The sequence below is a fragment of the Poecile atricapillus genome, chromosome 2, assembly GCF_030490865.1.
Source record: "Poecile atricapillus isolate bPoeAtr1 chromosome 2, bPoeAtr1.hap1, whole genome shotgun sequence".
NCBI lineage: Eukaryota > Metazoa > Chordata > Aves > Passeriformes > Paridae > Poecile > Poecile atricapillus.
The window spans coordinates 132,789,917-132,812,009 of NC_081250.1; the positions used below are offsets into that span (position 1 = coordinate 132,789,917).

Here is a 22,093-nt window from a genome sequence, read left to right on the forward strand (position 1 = left end):
TCCCCAAACTGCACTTAATAAAATAATGCTATCCCTGATGGTGGCTGAGATAAAGCACTAATCAGTACTAATGCAAACTACAGTATTTCAACAGAAACAAGATTTGTTGTGCTCCTCGTGGGGAAACACAGGCACATATGCAATAAGCAACCACAAGGGCATGAAAGCTTCATATTTTGATTTCTCTGCTCAGCACTAACAAAATTCTACTACTGTCCCTTTGGCATATTCCCATAACTCCATTTCACTACTACCCCTCTGGCAAAGCCCCACTTCTTTCTGTCAAGAGGCAGTACTGGAGCAGAAGGAGAAAGGCAGAAGGACGCCTTCCCTTTGCCAGCCATCACCTCTTCAGCTCACTTACATGCACGCTGGCTTTCACACAGTTTGTTACCAATTCTTCCCTATCTTTCGAACGTGCGCCTGCAGTAGCTGCTGTGTGTGTATAGCAAACTGCCAGGTGGAAAACTCCCAGCTTTGCAGAAGGAACTGTGCAAGGAAAACACTCGGCAGGACGCGGGCTATTCCCACTGCCTGTCCCCCACCGCCTTCACAGCCGAGATGCGGTATATCCCTGCAAACTCCTCCACTCCTCCGACCACCGCATCCGGGGTGGGCAACAGACCACAGAGAGGTCAACTAGAAACTCTCAGGGGGGAGGGTGCGAACGGTGCCCCCGGAGTGCGTTGGAGGCCCTGGAGCTGCTGGAGCTCCTCTCCCTGTGCCAGGTGTCCTGGTGCCCCGCAAGTTCCAGTGCCGGAGCTCCCAGGCCCCCGGCCCCTTGTCGCTGCCGGGCGGCGAAACGCGGCGCCGGCCGAGGGGCCCCCGCGGCCCACCCAGGCCGGCGGAGGGCGGCAGCTCCTCCCCGCACACCGCGTCCGCCGCGCCGGGGCCGAGCGGGACCCACCCGGGGCTCCCCGGCTCCCCGAGCCCTGGGGGCCGGCCGTGCCCCCCTCCTCCGCCACGGGCCGCTCGCTCCGCCCGGGGGGAGACAATGGACGATGACTTCACCCTCCAGCAATGTAAAGAGCAGCGGGGGGCGCCGCCGACTTCCCCCCGGCCCCCAGGACGCTCCCGGGCCCTCTCCCCGCCGGGCTCGGGCTCCCGCCCAGAGGCGGCTCCGTCTCGGAGGTTCCGCTCCACCCCTCACCCGCCGCCACGCTCAGGGCGGCGGCCGCCGGCAGAGGCCCGAGCCGGGGGACGCCGCCACCGCCGAGCCCCTCGGCGCCCCCCGCCCCGCCGCGGTCCCACCCCCCATACCTGTGAGTCGGCGGGAGGAAGCGGCTCTGCTCCGCTCGCCCGAGCCCGGCGCCGCGCAGGAAGCGCCTCCGTATGTGTGTCTATGTGTGTCTATGTGTGTGTGTGTGTGTGTGTGTGAGTGAGGAACGGAGGGGGCGGCACCGCCCGGCCGGGGCGGGGCGGGGCGACGCGGGGCCGGGACCGGGGCCGGGGCTGCCCGCGGGGGAGGCGGCGCCCGGGCCGTCGGTTTCCGCGACGCGCTGAGCTCAACGCGCACGGCGGTGCCGCCCCTCGCCCGCCCCCGGCAGGGCGGCCCCGGCGGGCGGGAGCGCTGCGGACCCCGCGGTGGAGCCGGGGGCGCCTCCCGGGGCGTCCGCTCCCTGCCACCCTCGGCGCGGTGCAGGGGATGCTCAGAGCCGGCGGGGTGGGTGCGGTGTCTCTGCCCCCGTGGCGGGGGACGCCGCAGCGCTGCCAGCTGCAGCAGCAGCAGCAGCACAAGGTACAACGTTATATGCATGTACAATTCCGTGGGCTTCCCACCCATGGAAATGGAAAAGTGCGAGGCGAAGAATGAATTATCGGGGAGTTTCGATAGGGTCGTGCTGCTGAGCGCTGATTCACTTGCCAAAATGACAAAACCCTCTTCCCGTGCTGTAAGATACAGATTTTCATTCTTTTCTCCCCTCCCCCCCCGTTGCCATTTGAAACAGAAGCCGCCTCAGAACTTGCCCACAAGCCCCCCGCTTTTCCTTCGTGGCATGCCCCTGTTCTGCATTTAGCTGCGGTCTGCCCCGGGCTTCTTGGGCGCCGGCGTCCGGCAGCCGCAGCCCTGGGCTGCCTCCGGCTGACCTATATCGCTCACCCGTCCCTGAGATCGGGCTCTCCGTCTCCTTTTACTACCGACCTTCATGCCGTCTTCCACGGGATTCCCTCCCTCTGCAACCCTATTGTAGCTGCCGCCCTCTCCCACAGCTGGCTTGCTGCTCCTGACCTCCACTTCTGGCCCAATTCCAAATCTCCTGTGGCATGTTTCAGAATTCTCTGCCTACATTATTATTACATTGGGTTTAAATCGTGTGCTTTTTTTTATTCCTAGTTAATCATTCATACTGTCTCATCTCAGAATGCTGTGGAACTAGAGCTGATCCTATGCTTATGACGAGTGGTTGTTCCGTTAAGCTGGTATGAAACCTGAAAACTTACTCTGGAAAAAGTTATTAATCACCCAGGCTGCATTTAACGTGCGCAAAGACGGTAAAATGAATAAAGTGTACCATGCTTTTCCTCTGGGATTTGCAATGTACCATCAGTTAAAGGCTTGCACGTATACTTACCTTTATTTATGTGCATGGTTCCGTTTAAGTCAATAGGGCTACTTCCAGTACATCAAATTAAAAGTAAATACAAGTCATTCCATAGTGAGATACTTAATCTGAAATGACAGAATAGGCAGTTACAACAAACAGGGAGGGGAAGTGGAAAATAAGGGTAACACCAATGAGATTATACTGGAATTTTGGCATGTTGTGTACAAGCCACGGTAGTTCCCTCTTTGCTTGTAAAAGCCAGTGGCTAGGTGAGTTGTTCAGGCTCCAGTACTGCAAACATGTACTTGTCACTTAGGGCGTGTAAGTGGTGCAATTGTGTTCAGCTGGATAAGATATACAGAAGTTTATTACATACAGCAACTTGGGGAGTAAAATCTTGAACACTTTGTTATGTGTGGGATTTGATACAGAAAAAGGGAATTAGAGAAAGGGAATTCGCTCATAAAATGAGAAGAAGACAAGAATGGAGGTGGGTGAGGGAAAGAAAATGAAGACAGAAACAGAAAGATTAGGATATAGAATAGCATGGTAGGATAGTGAACACATTTTGGAATAGCAACAGCAAACCATTTTATCAATTCAAATGTACAGCTACCAATAAAGCAAAAACCAGCCAGCAAAGCAGCACAGTAATGTATTACTTTCTAAACGTCCAATGGGATTCAGAAAATCAGTGCAAGTGCTCTGAAATCTCTTGGCTAATGCTGGAGAATAGGAGAGGAACAGTGCCCAGGTGTTTTAAAATTCTGTACTGGGACATTGAGTAGTCACTGTGGTGGTGAGATGATTTCTCCTTGAAGCTGATAAGGGACAAAGCAAACCTCCAGCCAGCCACCCTCCTGAGATCTTGGTAGCAGAGAGCCTGCAGCCAAGTAGGTGTTTTTCATCACAAGTATTCAAAATAATCAATTAACAAAATACACTAAGCATAGGGAAGAAAGAAACTATTTTCTGCACAAGCTGTACACCAAAACTGGAAGTTGTTTATTTTGATATGACAGGCAGATACATTTGTTTGCTTGCTTGCTAGCTTATTATTATAGAACAGGATGACAAAGAGGTATTAAGGAAAAGTAGGGGCTGCTCAAACTCTTGAGTCGAGAGGAAATACCTTATGTGTGCTGCATTTGGTGAGGCGTACAAGATTTGAGAATGCAAACTAGCCTGTCTTTCCAAAACATTTTCTGAAGAACATCTAGGATTTAACCTTTGTAGGTATTTAATTCAGCTGCTGGCAGAAAAGTACAAAGTATTACATCACAATACAAAAATACTGCCCTCTGAGCGAAGCATCTGGTATGTTCTATGGAGGCATAAGCACACACAACATGCTGTCAAACATGGAAGGGTAAAAATCATATCAACAGGAAGAGAGGTGAGCAGAAAGGGCTGAGGAAGAAAAGTGCTTTTCTTCTTGGTGGTAAGGAATGGAGGGAAGGGTTTGAGATAGACAACCTCATCTCAATTTTATATATCCTTCTCATAATCTCTGCTTATCTGGACTGCTGGCCTGAGTGTAATTTCAATATTTACATATGAAACACTGCTGTCTCATGTGGTAGTGTAAAATCAGCACCTTAGGCCAGAATTTCATGTGTTGGTGGTCTTTTCTTTAAACTCGTATTGGAAGAGTATCAAATATGATGAGTAAATGTTTCCATGTCTCTGATCCCACAACCAAGACTCCCTTTGAAATCTTTTATCTGAATATTCAACCATCATCTTCAACATAAAATTGGCAAATAAAACTCTATTTTTGTATAGGTAATTTCATGTTTCCTGCAGGCTTTGTCATCATCTGGTCTCCAGCCCATCATTTTTAGGGAAAAACCTGTCCTCAGACCTTCCCCTTTTGACACACACATTTGTGTCCTTGAACTTTCTTTCATCTTTTTCTGAAGAACACCCTTTGTTGGAAGATTCACCATGCTCCTATGTTTTCCAGCTCAACTGTCTCGCCAATTTATTTTTTTTCCTGGAAAATTTATTTTTAGCACCCCTGATTTTACTGATCTGTCTTACAGTGTTGCCCCACAGATGGCTGCATTTGCACAAAAAGCATTGCAGAAGATTGATGTGGCAGCAGGAACAAGTGGCATAGGGAAGGAAGAGAACTGTCTAGATCAATTTTGCCGCTGGAAAAAATGTAGTATGGAAATGCATTCTGACTCGCAACTAAAGAAGAAAGGATGAAAGCCTTTGATGAATTAAAATATCTGCAATACATATGGATAACAAAACAGAAATCAGGAAAAAAATAGGAGATATTAATAAATATCACTATATAACTGATAAGTATTATATATAAATACAGCTAAGAGACAAATTGCACAGGACAGGAATAAGTGTTGAGTACATCATAAGTGTTGGGCATCAGGTTTTTGTTTGCCCATTGTGAAAGATTATTTGCCATGCACTGACTGTCATAAATTGTATTGAGTGAAGTAGATTTAAAAAAAAAATTAATACCTGTGTACCATGATGACAAGCCTAGGATAATGGATTTGTGACAAATAGACCTATCTAATATAGATGTGATCTCACTAATCCAAGTTATAAAGTGGCAAGATACCAGTAAATAATGTGCAAGTTGAGAACTTTCCAAATTTTTGGGCATGTCATAAAACATTAAAGATGAAGGCTTCCATAGCCATTTCAAATATCTCAGAGATCTTAGAATTACATCATCTGATCTAATCAGTTTTGGTAGTAGTCAATAAAGTAAAAATAGAAAATTTATAATATATAGAACTGCAGTCCCTAGAACATGCCTATTGCAAGAAAGAAAATCTGTTTAAATAAATAAAATTTGTTTAGGTTCATTTCCAGCCACTGTGACAGAATAAAAACAGGTTGAGAAATCTGAGAGTCCAAAAAGTGCTCCTAAACACATGCAAGACGTCATTCAATATACAAGACTCCAGAAATCTGAAAAAGGCTGCTATATGAGCTTAAAATTTCTCAAATGCCTAAAACTCTATTCCTAGATGTAGTATTTAAACTCTAGAGGAAAGGAGTTGCAGCATGCAAAAGTGATACCTGTATATTTTCTTGGAGTTAGCCATTTTTAAAGCCCAGTTGGCTATCACTGTCAATATCCTCAGGGAACTTCAATTTGTTAGAAAAATAAATGAAAGTCAAGAGTTATACTGCAAAAAGCAGCAGACTGTGATTTCTGTTGCACAACACTGTTTCCATTCTAGTCTCCTGAGCTTTCGTCCTCTTTTAGTCAGAACAGCCTGAAATTTTTGTTTTTCTGGGTTCAGAAGTTATGTGCTTATTCTCTGCCCAAAGGTGAAATTGTTTCTGGAAAGCTTGAGCAAGAATGTTTTTGCTGGTTTAAGTGTGAGAACAGCGGGATGGCGGGGAGGGGGGAATGTTGCATAAAGGTAAAAGTGCTTCAGGGTTTTCTAAAGAACTTTTTCACCATGATGAAGAGATGTGAAGAGATGAAAGTCGTGGTGAAAATAATCCTGCTCAGGGAGGACCTATACTTTTTCTAAAATTGGTCTCAAGTGTGTCCTTTAAGCAGCATATACACTCCATCTTTGTCAGAGCCAGGGGGCATTTACACTTGACCTTCCCACAGAGGAAGGGCAAGTATCTGCTCCGATTTATCTGTCCCTTTTGAGTATTTTTGTGGTGACACACTGACTGTACCCCCAAGTCCTGCCCCATTACTGCCTAATTCTTCAGGGTGTGGCTCATCTCCAGTGTATCTACAGGTTTTGTCACAAATGAACTGGGACTGGGGAGGCTGGTGAGGAAGGGGCTCAATGCCCACAGGGACTGCACACCGTGGGCACGCTCTGCTGTTGGTGGTACGGGATCTCCAAATGTGTTGCAGCAGGCTTTTGTGGCCTTTCTCTGCATGTCCTCATGCCACAGTTAAGCATCACAGGCATTTAAAAATATAAACCACCTATGTGACAATGAGGGGCCTCTGTCAGCTGTCTTGTGGGATGTGCAGAAGCAGAGTGTTTCTCCTCAAGAGCACCTTCCAATGTCTGCTAACCTGCCTCAAGCCATGGCTAGGTCAGTGGACCTGAAGACAGCATGTGTTTGCAGCCAGGGACAGCAGGAGGAAAGGACTCTGGGCAGGCATGGCATGACACAGCCCATAGTCACATGCTCTCACGTGCAGTCATGCCAGGTGTTACATGTCCAGGATGAACACACATCGGACAAAGACAGTGAGCAACATGTCCTTCTCGGCTGGGCAGGGAGTGTACAACCTCTGACCCTCCTGTTGCCACAAAACCATCCTGTCAGGGGGCAGCACAGGTCAGGGACTCCCCATGGTGGCAGGGCCTATTCCACCATTCCAGCCCTAAATCAGGCAGCTGGAGGGCACTGGGGCAGCCCCAGCCCTGGGAGCCCCAGCCCTGGGTATTGGGCACCTCCCTGGGGACAGGCTGAGGCCAGACTGGGATGTGAACCCACAGGTGTGCCTGGCACGTTAAGACCCATTGTCAGGACAGGCTGATGGCTCCAGAGGGCTGAACTGGGGTCCTGAGCCACGGGCAGGCACCTCAGGGTCCCAACACATCCTTATGGAGAGAATCCATATAGCTTTGCCTCTGGCTGACTTCAAGAAGAAGAAGAGCAGAGCAGAGAAGCAGAGCTCTTTCCAGGAGCATTGCTGTGAGTAGTTGGATTGGTGGATGAAAAGGACAGAGGTGGTGAGGAGTGGTTGCCTTCAGCCCCTGCTTAGGGAGCACATTTTCTCATACAATAGCTGTGAGAGCCATCAGCAAGCTCAGGACATAGGGCATCTGTGCAGAGAGATTTTCAGAAGTGTTTCATCCCTTCTGGCCTCACCAGGGGAGATGAGCCACAGGAGAGTCACTTGCTCTGTGTGGGGAACTGCAAACACAGCTCTGCCAGATTGTCTGGCAATTCCCACTTTCAGTAAAACATTCTGCAGCCCCAGCCACTGCCAAGGGCAGAGGACACGAGCAGAGCACTCCGATGCAGCCTGGTTCTCCCCAGCTTTGACAGGTGAATCCTACAACTACACTGCTCTTCTCTATGCATTGAGGCTAGCACTGGCATGGCCATTTCGCCATGAGCATCGTGACTGTGCCTTCCTTCCTGCCAACATCACTGGCAAGTTTGTTGTTTACTGTGACTGCTCTCAGTATGACCCTCATAAAGCAGCAATTCTGGCCTTTACCTCTTTCCCAGAAGTCTCCTCTGTTGTCTCTGTTTCTTCAGGCTAGCCAGAGCAAGGCCTTCCAGAAGTGTGAAACTCTTGCTTCCTTGAATAAAGCTGACTCCAGACACAAGGTAGTAATGACAACAATTTCCTGTGGTCAGGAGCACCCAATTCCAATGCTCTTTCCAACAGTTTCCAAGACTTCAAGCCTCTTTTGCATCACACAGAAAGGGTAGTGACTGCAGTGCTGTGAGTTTACCCAGGAATGGTACATAATTAAATCTTTGACAGAGAGCTCTAAATACTGGTTTTGATTCATGGTAGGCAGCATACCAGGCCATGCCTAGATTGACCTTGATGCAATGTGACCAGAAGAGAACTGCTGGTCTCAAATGTCCTTTCTTCATGCAAAGAAGTACCTGAAACATCCAAAGAAGAGTCCCACCATGTACCCAAGAGTACTGTCCAAACATTTCTTGAACTCTGTGAGGCTTGGTGCTGTGACTCACCTGCTCCAGTGCCCAACCATCCTCTGTGTGAAGAACCTTTTTATAATATCCAACCTATACCTCCCCTGACACAACTTCAGGCCATTCCCTTGAGTCTTGTCACCGGGACCAGAGAGAAGAGATCGGTGTCTGCCCCTCCTCCTCCCCTCACAAGGAAGTTGAAACTGCAATGAGGTCTCCCCTCAGTATCTTCTTCTCCAGCCTGAACAGAACAAGTGACCTCAGCCACTCCTCATATGGTTTCCCCTCAAGGCCCTACATGGTGGTCTTTATGTGCATTTGCATTGATGTCAAAGTGAGGAAAATGCTGTGGTGTGTTTTCTTCTCCCTGCTGTCCAACAACGTCCCCAGGGGCCGCTACTCCATCCAGCTTCACCTCTGCCATGCTACAAGTGGAGTGCTACAGCTTTTGCATTGTGCCTCTCCTCAAAACGAAAATAGAATTTATTTAAAATATATATAACTATATACTATATATAATAACATAAATGTTTAAGGCCATAATTGTGAATTTCTGGAACCAGAACTAGCCTTTTTATTTTTATTCTAGAATTTGCTTACTGTCCCAAAGTAATCAAGTCAGGAATCAGAAGATTTGGCTTCTCTGAGAACTGTGTCTGCCTCAAGTCCCACAGAAAGTACTGTGTGTGTTGGTATTGCTCCCTTTTTTCCCTTTTTCCCCCCCGTTGGTTTGTCTTCACAGGGTTGTTTCCCTTGATTCCTTTCTATTTCTGCATTAGACCAACTAAACACATGATACCTAAGACTACACTCACTGTGCCCCCAGCTCCATCCCCTGCACTCAATTCTGGCCAAGATATACGGACAGAGATTTCCTCTTACCCAAGGGTAATGAGTCTCAAAGTCTGGATGATTGGAAGGAAGAGTTAGTGTTTTACCTGCCTTTTGGGAGATCATTTTCAGATACCATTCCTAATCACACACTCTAGTACAAGACCTGCAGAAGTGAGTCCTCCCTGGAGACCGCTATTCATAGCTTTATGGAAGGTGTTTCTGCCCTCCATTTATCCCTAAAGGGTTAGAACTGACATTTGGTACTGAAATTTGTTTAATTTTTTTTTATTTTTGTTTCAAATTTTGATAAAATTTAACCACTGAGATAGTCCAGGTTTCTGCTTGAAATAACAAAAGGGTAGCCATAATACTCAGTGGGCAGTCTCTCTGATGTTGTCATGGAGTTTATCTATAATGCAGGGGCTGTAGATGTATTTGAGCCAGTTCTATTTCTTGGGTTCAGCTGGCTGTGCAAGCGTGGAGCTTGGTGAAGAACAACAGTTCACCAGCCTTTCAGGCTCTGCTTGATGATTTTTTTTTTTTTTTTCCCCTTCCCTTTACTTCCCCAGGAAATACTGAGGTTATGAGATTTTGTACAAAATTATTCCCTGCAATGGTAACTAGTAACACACATCTGTGCTTATGTGGAGGTCTCTCTGCAATGCCCAGGCTGTGTGTTTTAGGTTTAGGTCATCCCCATTCACCACGTACTTATCTGGTCAGGTCTGGGCCATGAAATATAGAAGATAAAGTTATTGATGACTGAAATTCTTTATTACACCCAGATACTTAGCTGACATATCCAAAAGGTTGGATAAGTTTATGATCAATAAGAAATTCATGTAACTACAGAGCTGAAGAAGACAACAAGCAAATGATGCAATCTACTAAGCACTGACCAGGGAAGACTATGCACCTCCACAGATGTATTTAGTCTTCATGGGAGAGTAGTTCCTCTGAAGCCTCTGGTGTTGCCTGCTACTGGAGACAGGGCTCAGTGGAGTAATTACTTTAGTCATGAAGACAGATACTCCAATGACATCAGTGGAAATCCTTTTCATGGTGCTGAATTACAGCTTAAGAGCAGCAATCTCATGACACACTCCTCCTGATTCCGCACCTGCGTCGTGACAACTGTATTGCTTGGTTACATGAAAACAATATCACTGCCTAAGGGGAAGACAAAATGACAATAAATTTATTTTTATGAGATCTTTGGATTCTTTGCCAGCTCTTGTTTGCTTTCTGTATTTTTTTCCTTTTCCTTTTTGCACGATTCTGTATTTATAGGGACATTTTTTTCACTGCTTGCAATTTTCCGATTGCTCTGATGTGATTGCTTTCCCATTTGCAATTTCTTTGTATGTGCTGCTAAAATTTAGAAACCAGTGTCACCATTCATATTTTTCTAGGTTGCAATTGACAAGAGTGAAATGCCTCCCCATCCCAAAAGTGAGTTTCATATAGTTATCAAAGGTTTGGAGGGATGCCGCTTATTTAAGTTTTGCTGACAAAAAAGATAAAAAAATCTCACAAACTGGTTTCATATCATCTGTTATAAGTATGTGTCAAGACTAATTTTTAAAAGTTTTTTTACTTAACATGGTAAGAGAAAACTTGGAGCCCAACCACCTGCAATTAGGACATGAAGGGTGTACCATACTGTTCTGAAGAGTGGAGATCTTTAAACAGTTTATATTCTGACACTGAAGACATAGGTTATTGTAAATATTTTAGGCAGGTCATTTTTGTGTGACATACTGTAGCCTCATGTGAACTAGTCTCTGAAGAAGCTGTATGAATCACCTTCTGGCTTCATCTGTCTTTCTTCTTTCAGCGTAGAGAAAGCACAGATTATGATCTTGGTTTAACCTTACCATTTGAATAGTTTGGGTTAGGTAAGGGTAAGATTAATTGTCTTCAAATTAGCCAAATATCTGAAAAGATATCAAGTGTTCATTTTTTCCTTCCTCCATAGCATTACTAAAAATCCGTGTGGCGATTCTTGCAGAATTATTTGATATAATAAATGCTTATACTTAAAGTGCTATGATTAATCAGTGATGATAGTTTACATAGTTTAATTTGCAAATAGATTCTTATCCCATTTCTCAGACCCTTAAACCAGTTTTTCCCCAGCTGGAGGATTCTGTCAGCCAAATCACAACAGACAACTGGAGGGAAGCAGTGAGGGAACCTCTTTGCAAGGATTTTTTTTTTTTTTTTTTTTTTTTTTTTTCTGTGCAGAGATGTCAGCTATCTGGTTGGTAGATTTTTTCCTCTTTTTTCTATATGAAACCTTGATTTAGTGCTTCTGCAGTACCCGAGATGTGTAAGGGTCAAGCCACAGGGCTTGTATAGCCAGGTCCCTCAGCCATTGAGAGTGCCCCATGTGGGCTTAAAGTATGTCAGGACTAAGAGAGGGTTTGAATAAATAAAATGAGAAACTACAAGATCATAGGTTTTTGCACCATACTGAACTGTCATTTTCACGCTTTTCACAGAATCACCCCCAATACTGATAGGTTAGGAAGAGTCGAGAGGGGAGAGAGTTAACATCCTCTCAATGCTGTGCCCATGATGGCCTGCTTTCTTTTTGTCTAACTGCTAAGCAAAATACAAGTTGCATAAATAGAAACACTGAATATAGACTGCAAGAGATTATTTTAGCACTGTATGAAGACATGATGCCAGTGAATCTGTAATCTGAATATATATTTTTTTTGCAAGACCTAGCGTTCTTTTTTACACATAGACACATAACAAGAGCAATGAGGCTGTCAGTTCTGGCCATCTCAATAGTGTTGCAAAATTCTGAAGAAGATGGCAAAACACTGCATTCAGTTGAGAAATCAATTTAAGCAGAACACTCGGAGAAAATAGATTGTTATCTATAGAAAAGGGAAGTTAAGGGCAAGTGGAACTTCACTAAAGTATGCTCTGTGTTGGAGAAAATAGAGAAGTTCTATGCCACAAATGTAGTTGAGCTTAATCAAGTTGAGCAATTAAACTTGTTGAGCTAGTTTAATTGCAAGAAAAATAACCAAATATATCTAAATATTAAGTTTCCTGAAACTGAAATGTATACTGGCAGAATATAAGGTATTTATATACCAATGTTAAAGAAATAGTCACAACAGTTTGCATATAGAATTAAGTAGCAGGGTAACAAGAATTATGTTTTAACAGGAATTAGGCAAATCTTTGGGTGTACAAACTGACTAGTGCTCGTGTTGATAAAGACAAGCATTTAGATGTATCTTCTGGAATTTTCCTTTTCAAAATTTCTTCATTCCTATTGCCTATGGATATCTTCACATTATAATGTTTCAATAGGCAAAATTTTTTTTAATCGATAAATAAAACTGATCATTGGTATATATCTAATCCTAGTGCCATTCTCTTTAGCCAGGTAAATGAAAGGCAGTTTAAAAATAGTTACATGGAAGAAAACTCTTTCCTTCCCTTCTTTCATATACAAAGATAGGCTTGGAGGAGGGTGTTGATGACTTTTACTTTCCTTTGGGAAATATGGCGAGCTTTTCCAACTAGCTTGGCCAGAGTTTGCTGGAGCACAGCCCTGCCATGTACTCTTCAGCTTGCTCAATTCCCCAACTCTTATGTACCTTCCAATTTAATGAGATTATTTTCCCTTGGTATTTTTCAGGTTTTTCCTGTCCCTTCCTGTTTTTCAGTGGAGTAATCATGCTTACTAATATCTTATGCAAAAAGCCAAGGCTTCAGTACAGCATTGGAAACACTGCGTGCTGTGGACTTTCATTCACCTCTTGTGTGTATCTGCCTTTAAACTATTAATAGGAAAAATTCAGAAAAAAACCACCATAACTTAGCACATATAATACTCTACTAAATATTTTTCCTGACAAAACTAAAGATGATGTCTCAGTGTCAGTACACAGAGAAATAGTGAGACCAATTCTTCTCAAACTGTCTAGAAATTTCCTACTGTGACCTATGGAGAGCTGCCTGGTGGTCCCCACAGACTTGTGTTGCTGGCTCCTCATCTTTTCCAGCTGCTAGCTTCTAGTAAAAGCAGGGAGGAAGAGGTATTCCACAGAAGTAATAAATACAGCTGCCCCAGGGGTATTATGTGAAAGTGTATCAGAGAAAAGATGATGTCCACAACCCTGGAAGCAGGGGAGACAGAATTTGCAAGACAGACTGTTGACCAGCGATCTACCATATGGAAAAGTCAGACATTTGAGTGGACTTTTATATCCTAGTTTGATTAACCTCTTTCTAGTCATTCTTTTCCATCATCTTCCTTTCTACAGTTACAATACACTATTCTAAAGTACTTCTCCAAATCTAGATCCCTGGAATCTACATGTAGGATAGGAACCCTAGCTCCTGAGGCTGAGGATCTTATCCCATTACACTGACAATGCATGCTTTTTTAATAGTCCTACTCTTAATCTAATTACTTCTCCAGTCCAGTTTGAAATTTTCTCAGTCAATTCAGAATTCAAACAGAACTGTAGGCTGTATGAATAAGCCTAGCCAAATGGGAATTTGTTCTGACTAAAGGTCAGGTTTGGCCTCTGAAGAACTGTGCAGTAATGAGTGTTTGGTTCCCTTGAAAATTACAATTGTATGGAAATGTCACAAGAATACATGTATCTTTATTTAAAGAATTGGGTTTTTCCCCCCTCTGGGTTGTTTAAAGCCACATGACTGAGGTATTTTATAGTGCAGCTGTTACAGATGACTATGACATAATCTCCTTTCCAGTGAAAAGGAGGCATGGAAAATAAGAGATCTTCAGGTAAGAGAAAAATCTATTGAAACTGTGCTTAGGGCCTGTCATTTACTTTTTCCAGGAGAAGATTTTGGTCAATCCTGCCTTAACCCCCAAGTGACTTTGCTGCAGGCTGAAGAGCTGAGACATTCAGCCTGCCTCCACACACAGGCCTCTGAGGGAGTGCCTGGGGCTCTGCCTCCTGAAACTCCCCTCACCTCTGAGCACTGAAGCCAGGGAGAGCCCCTTTCATACTACAGCCTCTTTGCTGCTATTCTATGCCTACACTAGTTGGTGTCCCATACCAAATTCAAGGTCCTATTTAATGAAATTCTCTCCATAGCTGTCTTCAGAAATAGTGACTCCAGTACGTCCTTAGGGTTACAAGAGATTTATTTTAGCTAAAATAAAAGAGAAGAGAGACTCAACTACCTACTACTGATAAGCAAATAGCTTTTATTCCAAAGGAAAACATGATGTGAAAAGCATGCCTCAGACAGAGGATTGCGGAGGCAATCCAGTGGATGTTCACACCCAGCATGGCATTTGCTGTACCCTTTTGACAATTACCACCCCTGGTGTAACCCAGGGCTGCTAAGCTGATGCAGAGCTGGCTTTCCCACCACAGAGGGTGCCAGGGTGGTTAAATGTACCACTGAAGGGGCAATGTCCTTCTGATGCATCACTGGAGCAGTGCTGTGGGCAGCCTCAGCCTCCTGTCAGTGCTGCTCTTCCCTCTCACCCCAGTGTCATTCTCTCTCCAGAGCACAAACCCAACTTCTCACTGTTCCTGAGCAGCAGATGTTTATGATGCCAGTCCAAATGCTGGCTAACATGAGCAGGTCCTATGAAACTGTCCTAGAAGGACATGGAGGGCATCTTACTGCAGTTACACCTTCCCCTTGTAGATGGCTGAGTAAAGAGGAATCATTTGGAAAGGAAATGAAAGCAGCAGATGGATTGCCAGGGAGAGATGTGGGGTCAGAGAGGGAGAGGTGATGGTATATTATATCCTAGACAGAATGCAATTGAAACTGCTGGGAGGGAGCCTGCTCCTGGCACATTGCTCTCTTCCTCTACAGCGTGGTTGTGTGGGTGCAGCAGGAGTCAGGGAACAGTTCTGCTTGCTTATTGTGTGACTATTTGTTATTTCAGCCCACTGCAGACTCGGGGTAGAATTACCTAAACACTCAATACTCACATTTTGAAATATTCTTTTAATTCCAGAACCATAAAAACTAGAGATCTTATGATTTTGAAAATGAAAGAGAACCATACAATAACTTGCAGACACACATAACAGCTTTTTCCAGGAGGTTGTAGTCAATTTTCTGACTACAGTTAATCTGTAATGAATGTAAAAAATCTCACTCCAACATGCAAGAAAGGGAGAAGAAAGACAAAATAAAACCTATTTCCTTTAAAGGCCTGTTGACAACTAATACAAGATAAAAATTTAGGTTTTGAAAAACAGTACATTTTACCAGGCAAAATCTAATGAAGCTGATTTTTAAACAACTTAGTACAATTACATTGATTGCAAGAGCAATTTGGGTAATTACTAGTGGAAATGACCATAATTAGTCAGAAATGAGCAAGAACTTTTCAAATGTTCCCATTTACAAGATCTTCATCTTTCTATGAGATGTTCAGTGCCCTTTCTTTAATCAAATTAAAAGACGTGGTGCCGTATGTTCATAAATGATGTGTCAAAATCTGGATATCCAAACCCTCCAAGCTCTGGGACAGTTGTTGTTAGATGTGAGGGTTGGGATTTTTTTGGGAAACAGGGGTGTCCGTTGTTACAGTAGCACTGCCCAGTGACACATGCAACTGCATTTTATTATGCGAATACGGAGGGGGAGGAATCGTGCCTTTTCTATACAAGTTCTGTCAGGCATCGTGTCAAAAAGTTAATTTCACTATGGTAAGAAGAACAAAGAACAATTTAAAGAAGATTTTGATATTTTATTCATATTTAGATTAGGTCCAGAGAGATGATGAGAATGTTAATTGGTCTCCTTGAAGAGACAGACGTTCCCACCAAGCAGAAAAATCATCTCAAGCAATTGGGTCTTTTTTCTTCATTATTCTTTTTAGCCTTTTAATCTCCACTATGCAAAACTAAAGGGCAGTTGAAGAAAGCCAGGACAAATGGCAAGAAAATGAACACATGAATAGAAGGGACTTCAAGTGATGAAGGGATTTGTGAATAGCAGGGACAATAGTCAAAGCAGGTCCTATCTTTCTGAATAGAAATTAGTTTTCTAGGACCTTTCATAATTGTTTATGACCTATTATTGCTGTTATCTTCATAGATCTCTAGTGAAAGAGGAAAGTAGCTGATGGAAACTTACAGCAACTTTAGAGATAAAATAGTGACTCTGTAGAAACTTTTGCTGTTAAAAAGCAACATGGAATAGCTTTAAGAATCTTCTCTGTTTTACCAAATGGTCCTGATGATAAAGACTTCCCAGCAGAATGCTCAAAATAACACTCTGAAATGACTATCACCATAAAACTCAAAATACTGCCAGAAGAGTTGTGTTTTCAACAAAACTCTCCTCACTGTTGATCAACACAGTGAACTTTCCCTGTAAAACTCCATCCAACTGGACAAGGTACGTAAAACTAGTAAAACAAAATAGACTAACTCTAAAGCTCAAATCAAGAGGTGGCAAACCCTGTGCCAAAGCCCTGTTTTTCAGCTCTGACAGGCTATCTCCCAGATTGATAGCAGTTTTCCAACATTCAGTGTTTTTTCAGTTGGCTACATTACTCTTGTTTCCTTGAGTTGTTCCATCTCTGTTAATGTTTATATCTGTCTTTGGACATTTTTTTCCACTGAGCTCTCCTGCTTCATTAGCACTGCTGTTAAACACAATGCAGGAACCTAACCTTTTTGGGGACAATTGACTTGGCTAGGACCTGATGCCCAGCTCTGTCCCTCCATGTCTGACTTGTCCTAGTCCTGGTAGTGTGAGCAAGAGTAACCATGTCATCCCCTGATGTGAAATGCACCCATTTGAAATGATACCAGGGGGCAAACCAACCCCACATGAGTAGGGTGATTAGCAACACTAATTTCATCTTGAGGTAAAGGGAAGGGACCAGGTACAGGACTTGCTGCCCCCCCTGCTCGCTGCTGAGTTGGTGCAAAAAGGTGTCAGTCAAAGCAGAGCAGTTTGCAGGGGCTAAGGAGGAGGGCATCTCTGGTTAGCCCACCCTAAGCAGTGAGGGGTAGTGGCTATTGGGCCAAACAGGTCTCCACCAAGAGACAAGCTCTTGTTCATCTGGGGCTGTGGAATGACTGCTTGTCTTTGGGGAGCTTTTTCTGCTTTTCAGCTCTCCTGCCCAATAAATTCCTGTTTGGTCAACGCCATCTGTTTGATTTTCCTTTGAAGATAGGACTTGCTGGGCACTTGGGTGGGAAGAGAATGGTTTCCCTCAGAGTCTGGCTGAAGGCTTGAGCTGATGTTTCCTTGATCAGTCAGGAGAGTGAGCCTGGCAGATGGGTAGCATGATGGTAGTCTCTGAGATGGAAACATTTCCAAAACAATTACATGTGGCAGAAGACTGAGTCTGATGGCATTACAAGCTCAAGCCAGTAATTTATTCTTGTCTTGTTCTGTCCTCTCCTTTCTGATCCTACCCTGCTTCTTATGATGTAGCTAACAGTACAGTTTATGAAGAGGCAGAAAATGCAGCATTGTTACCAGTGATGAAGCAGTAAATTCCCTTGTGAATGTCTTGGGCTGTGATGATCCACAGACCAGCATAAATTTGGGCTTAATTTAGTTCAGGCTTTTGCTGTCAGAGGAGTGAGTTCAACTAAATTTTTCCACCTCAGCAGGATATGATACCAGATGAGAATTGTCTGACAATTATACTACTTAAATGTATAATAAGCTGGAATATAATACTCTGATCTAAGTTTTAAAAAAATGTTAATTTAAAAGAGAATACTTAGTTTGTAATTTCAGGGAATGGACCAGAACTTCACCTGGCCCATGACTGCATGACTCCCATCAAGGAGATATTATGGTACATACCAATAAAGGGGCTGGCTTGAAGCCTATGATTACTTTGGGTCCATATAATCTGTTCTTACTTTGCAAATGAAATGAATGTGCTTGTAAAGTAAACATGCATCGTGCTCCATGAAAGACTTGGGAAGAAACAATTCCTACCTGAAGTGAGCTCCCATGTAGCTCGGTTTCATACGTAGCTGTCAATAGCTCTTTTGCTTGGGGTACATCAGATGCATATCAGATACAATTGTCCTCTTTTGTTTGTGCCACCGAGTCTGGCTCAGCTCTTTAAAGCTCAACCCGTGCTCAGTCTACAATGATCATTTTCATCACTTGCTTTAGCAAACTTTCATGACCTGGAGAGGTTCAACTTCAGTTAGCAGCAGTAGTGTAAAATTAATTACTTTTGTATATTCCTGTGCTGTAAGCACTGGGTGCAGCTACTGTGCTGTAATATTAGATTAAACTGAGTACATTATTAGCTTTATCAATGATTCATTACAATCTTAATGCCAACTAAAAGGACACAGAGTACCTGTTTACCACTGTGCCTCTAGCAAACACTGCAACACATACAGGCGCTGTTTTTGGAAAAGGCTGTATCAAGGAATATAAAGTAGCAGAAATTTCCTGAGTTCAGTACATGTGTTTCAAGCATATTATGTCAGAAATAGGAAAAAAACCCCTGCTTTTAACTTCAGACTTAAGTCAAGGTACTCAAGATGAGATTCTGAGCCAGGTGTTCCAGGCAGCCAGGGTTAACACAAAATCAGTGTGACAGCAGACAACTATAGAGTAAGAGCTGGACCATTTGTAACACTGATGGACAATTTTGCTCATGTCAGTCTGTGCTAAGGCTGGAGCAACTGAATGCAACTGTGAAATAAGTTTGAATGAATAAAAGAGACTCACAAAGACCCTCAGAGGCATGTGGCATGTGAGTGATTGCCTCCTCTCAGCCATCCCTTCTCGTCTTTCCCCATGTTTTGGAAGGTGTTGTCTCCTTAATTCATTGGGCCATTAGTTTCCTCCACTGAAAAGTCATTCCTCTTACACTCTTCCCTTCACAGCAGGTTCTGAAGGAAAGGTGGGCATTTGGAGCACTGTTAGTACATAGAAAAATGCTAACTAATAACAGAATAAGGAGAACAAGGGAATTTTTCTCTTTCTCTTCCTTTACCTTTTGGGCCAGGATGAGAAGGGTCATTCCAAAGAACAGACTTTAGCTGGTACAGATGTAATACACAATGTCAAGGCTTCCCACTCTTTCTGAAAGCTGAGTGCTTGGCTTGTGATATACATGATTGTCAACAACTGTATATTTACCACCTTGAGCTTGAACCAAATCCTACTACACCCTAGTTTGCCACTGGTATAACCACTGATTTCAGTTAAATTAGTCTTTATTTACACTGGTGAGAATGAAGAAAGGCAGGTTTGCTAAGTGCAGCAGATCCCAGAAACCAGTCTTTTTCTTCAAGGGAGGCATTAGTCATCACTGCAGGCACTTTGATTTGTTAGTCTGTACACAGCACAAGCAGGCTTTCAAGAAGGCAAAAGAGTATTTGCGTGGATTTCCTGGGATGTTTGGTGCTCTTGTAAGAAGTATGTTCATTTTGGTAAGGTTGGTTAAAATAGGTAATTGCCTGCTTCAAAAATGAATCAGTGGAACTCCAGAAACAGACCCTACCAGGGGTTAGAAGCCAGCGTTGCTGTGGGTGAGACTGACAGGTATTTCCTTTACCTGTGTCCCAGGAACAGCCCACAGATGTTTACAGGGCATCTCTGTTAGTACCTGAAGGATGGGAACAGTGCCATGTGTCTCAATACTCATGTATGATTACTATTACTCACTGGTAGGTATTTGAATGTGCCTTATAGAGCTCAAAGTCCTTCCAAGAAAATAAATAGTTATTAATGATAACAATTAGATTACTGCAGCCTTTGGAGCCCTGCTGAGATTCTCTGACCCAGGACCAGGAGGCTCAGTAAACCATGAGTAAGAAAATTAAACTCCCAGTTGTTAGGTTTCATTTTACTGCAAATAAATCTGTATTTCTACTGGAAAACATTTAGGGTTTAATGACTCAAAAATAACTGAAAACTACTGGGTACCACTTCTGGCATTTGCAGATAGATGACAGTAAAAAATATTATATAAATGAAAAATCTAAATCGTCAGACTCACATATTTAGCCCAAATGAACAGAATCACAGAGTGGTGAGGCTGGCAGGGAGCTCTGGAGGCCACCTGGTCCGACCCCCTGCTCAGGCTCACTTTGAGCTGGTTGCCCGGGACTGTGTCCAGATGGCTTTTGAATGTCTGCAAGGATGGGTCTCTGCAACCTCCCTTCAGCAATGATCAGTCACCCTCACAGTGAAAAAGTGTTTTCTTATGTTAAAAGTCATACATTGAATCTCAATTTTCATGTGATGCACATAAAAATATTTTTGGAAAGTAGAAATATCAGGTTGTGCTTTCCTTCAAATTGAGTAAGAAAAATGGGCAATGTCTACAAAAGACAAATAAATAGAAGAAACAGAAAAATAATTTCCCATTAAAATGCTTCTTTCAGCCAAATCTAATTAGAAAGGTAATTTCCTAGAAGCCTTCAAATTTTTCCCCATTTCTTTCACAGGCATTTTTGCAGTATCACTGCACGTTATGCATGGAGCAGTCCCTGAAGAAATCTGGAAGGCATTGTCGTTGATATGCCTCTCACAGCTTGCTGATGACACCAGCAGGAAAACCAGCACTGAATGTGATCTAGGCTACAAGGCAGATGGAAAGGCAGTGCTCCCTTACATACACAAGACATATATGAATATATATATATATATATATATATATATATGCACATATATAGTTCTGCAAATAGTCTGTGGATATACATATATTAAAAATGCTGGGTACTTAAATCAGTATATATGTAACATAAATATAGAGATGCATTCTTGTGTATGTGTGCACACAGATATACATACAACCATATGTGTTTAAGCTTTATTTCTCCTTTATTCCCTTCCTCCTATACTAGTCTCCTTAGATTATAAGCTTTGTGTATCAGATGCTATGCCTGTACTGGTGCATCTTGTCTTGAGTGGGAAATGAGGGTAATCATGTCATATAAATCACAGAATCACACACAAATATTAACCTATAACTCAAAATCTATGTTTAAAGAACATTAAAGCTGCAAACTCAAGCAGACAGAGATTGGAAAGACCAGGACCAGGGAGTCCTTTGCCACTTTAATTCAGTCCGTTTGCATACTGCTAATTACTTGATCATATATTCTGGTTTTAACCTTTTCATCACCTCATTCAGTGTTTGAAATGTGTGGTTCTAACTTATTGAACAGTGATGCAAAAATTTGTTTTCCCCTGACTGTTCCAGAGGTGAATTTACATCATAGTGGCTGCATGCTGTTCAAACATTCCTACTGGAAAGAAATGGTTGTTTCCACTCTTCTGTGGGGGTGATGTCCACAGCTAATGGCAAACTGAGATAGAATAAGGCAGGGTAGTTTTGATTTGGCAAAACTGAGATAGATTAAAGTGAAAAATTAAAAATCTTGGGGGACACAATTTAAGATACGCCTAATTTTTCACAGTATCCATCACCAAATATGTTATAATTTCAAAGTTTAGCTCCTGAAGCTGTGTTTGATGTTCAGGAATTCTGGAAAATGAGCCCAGAGAGCAGCAAGCCACCTTTAACTGCAGATCACAGCCCAAGCCACTGAGCCACCTGAATCCAGATACAAACTTTTGTAGTTATGTTCAAGACACACAAGAAGTAGAAGAGAGGTCTCCAAGATGTGGTGTGGGTCCCCATACATTCTGTGGTGAGAAACACTGATTCTGTGCTGCTTCAGGCCAGCACACGTCAACAGGATCCACAAATGGAATTTTGGAATGAATTAAATATGAAAATGAATAATGCACTTTGTGCACCACTCACAAGGAGACCTAGTTCGAGACCACATTTAATTTCATATGCTTCTTAAATATTACATTGTCATTGCACTACAGAATCATAAAGCAGAAATCCCAGGCTGTATCCTGAGACAAGTAACAGAGGTTTTGGTAGCCAGACAGGAAGAATCAGGAATGCTGGACCTTTGGAAGGCAGCAGGAGGACTGAGAGCTACACAATAGGTGAGCTGGCTGGATATTTAATGAAAGTCATCCCCTTTGACACCATTCCTTACTATCATTAAGTTTCAAAGTCAATCTTGGGTGTATTTCTTTGGGGCTGCCATTTCCCATAA

At 43.2% G+C, this 22,093-nt stretch overlaps 1 protein-coding gene and 1 long non-coding RNA gene across 2 annotated transcripts in view; one reads left to right on the forward strand and one right to left on the reverse strand.

The window, feature by feature from the left end:
• The window catches only part of RNF19A (ring finger protein 19A, RBR E3 ubiquitin protein ligase), a 58,557-nt gene extending 57,156 nt beyond the window's left edge, over positions 1-1,401 (reverse strand). Inside the window, exon 1 of the mRNA XM_058832564.1 lies at positions 1,261-1,401. The gene's annotated coding sequence lies outside the window, so the exon portion shown is untranslated. The remainder of the gene's footprint in view (positions 1-1,260) is intronic.
• Positions 1,193-20,746, forward strand: LOC131576167 (uncharacterized). The gene is made up of 3 exons (XR_009276931.1): positions 1,193-1,330; positions 8,785-8,872; positions 20,459-20,746. It is a non-coding gene; the product is annotated as an uncharacterized LOC131576167 (long non-coding RNA).
• Positions 20,747-22,093: the final 1,347 nt, after the last annotated feature.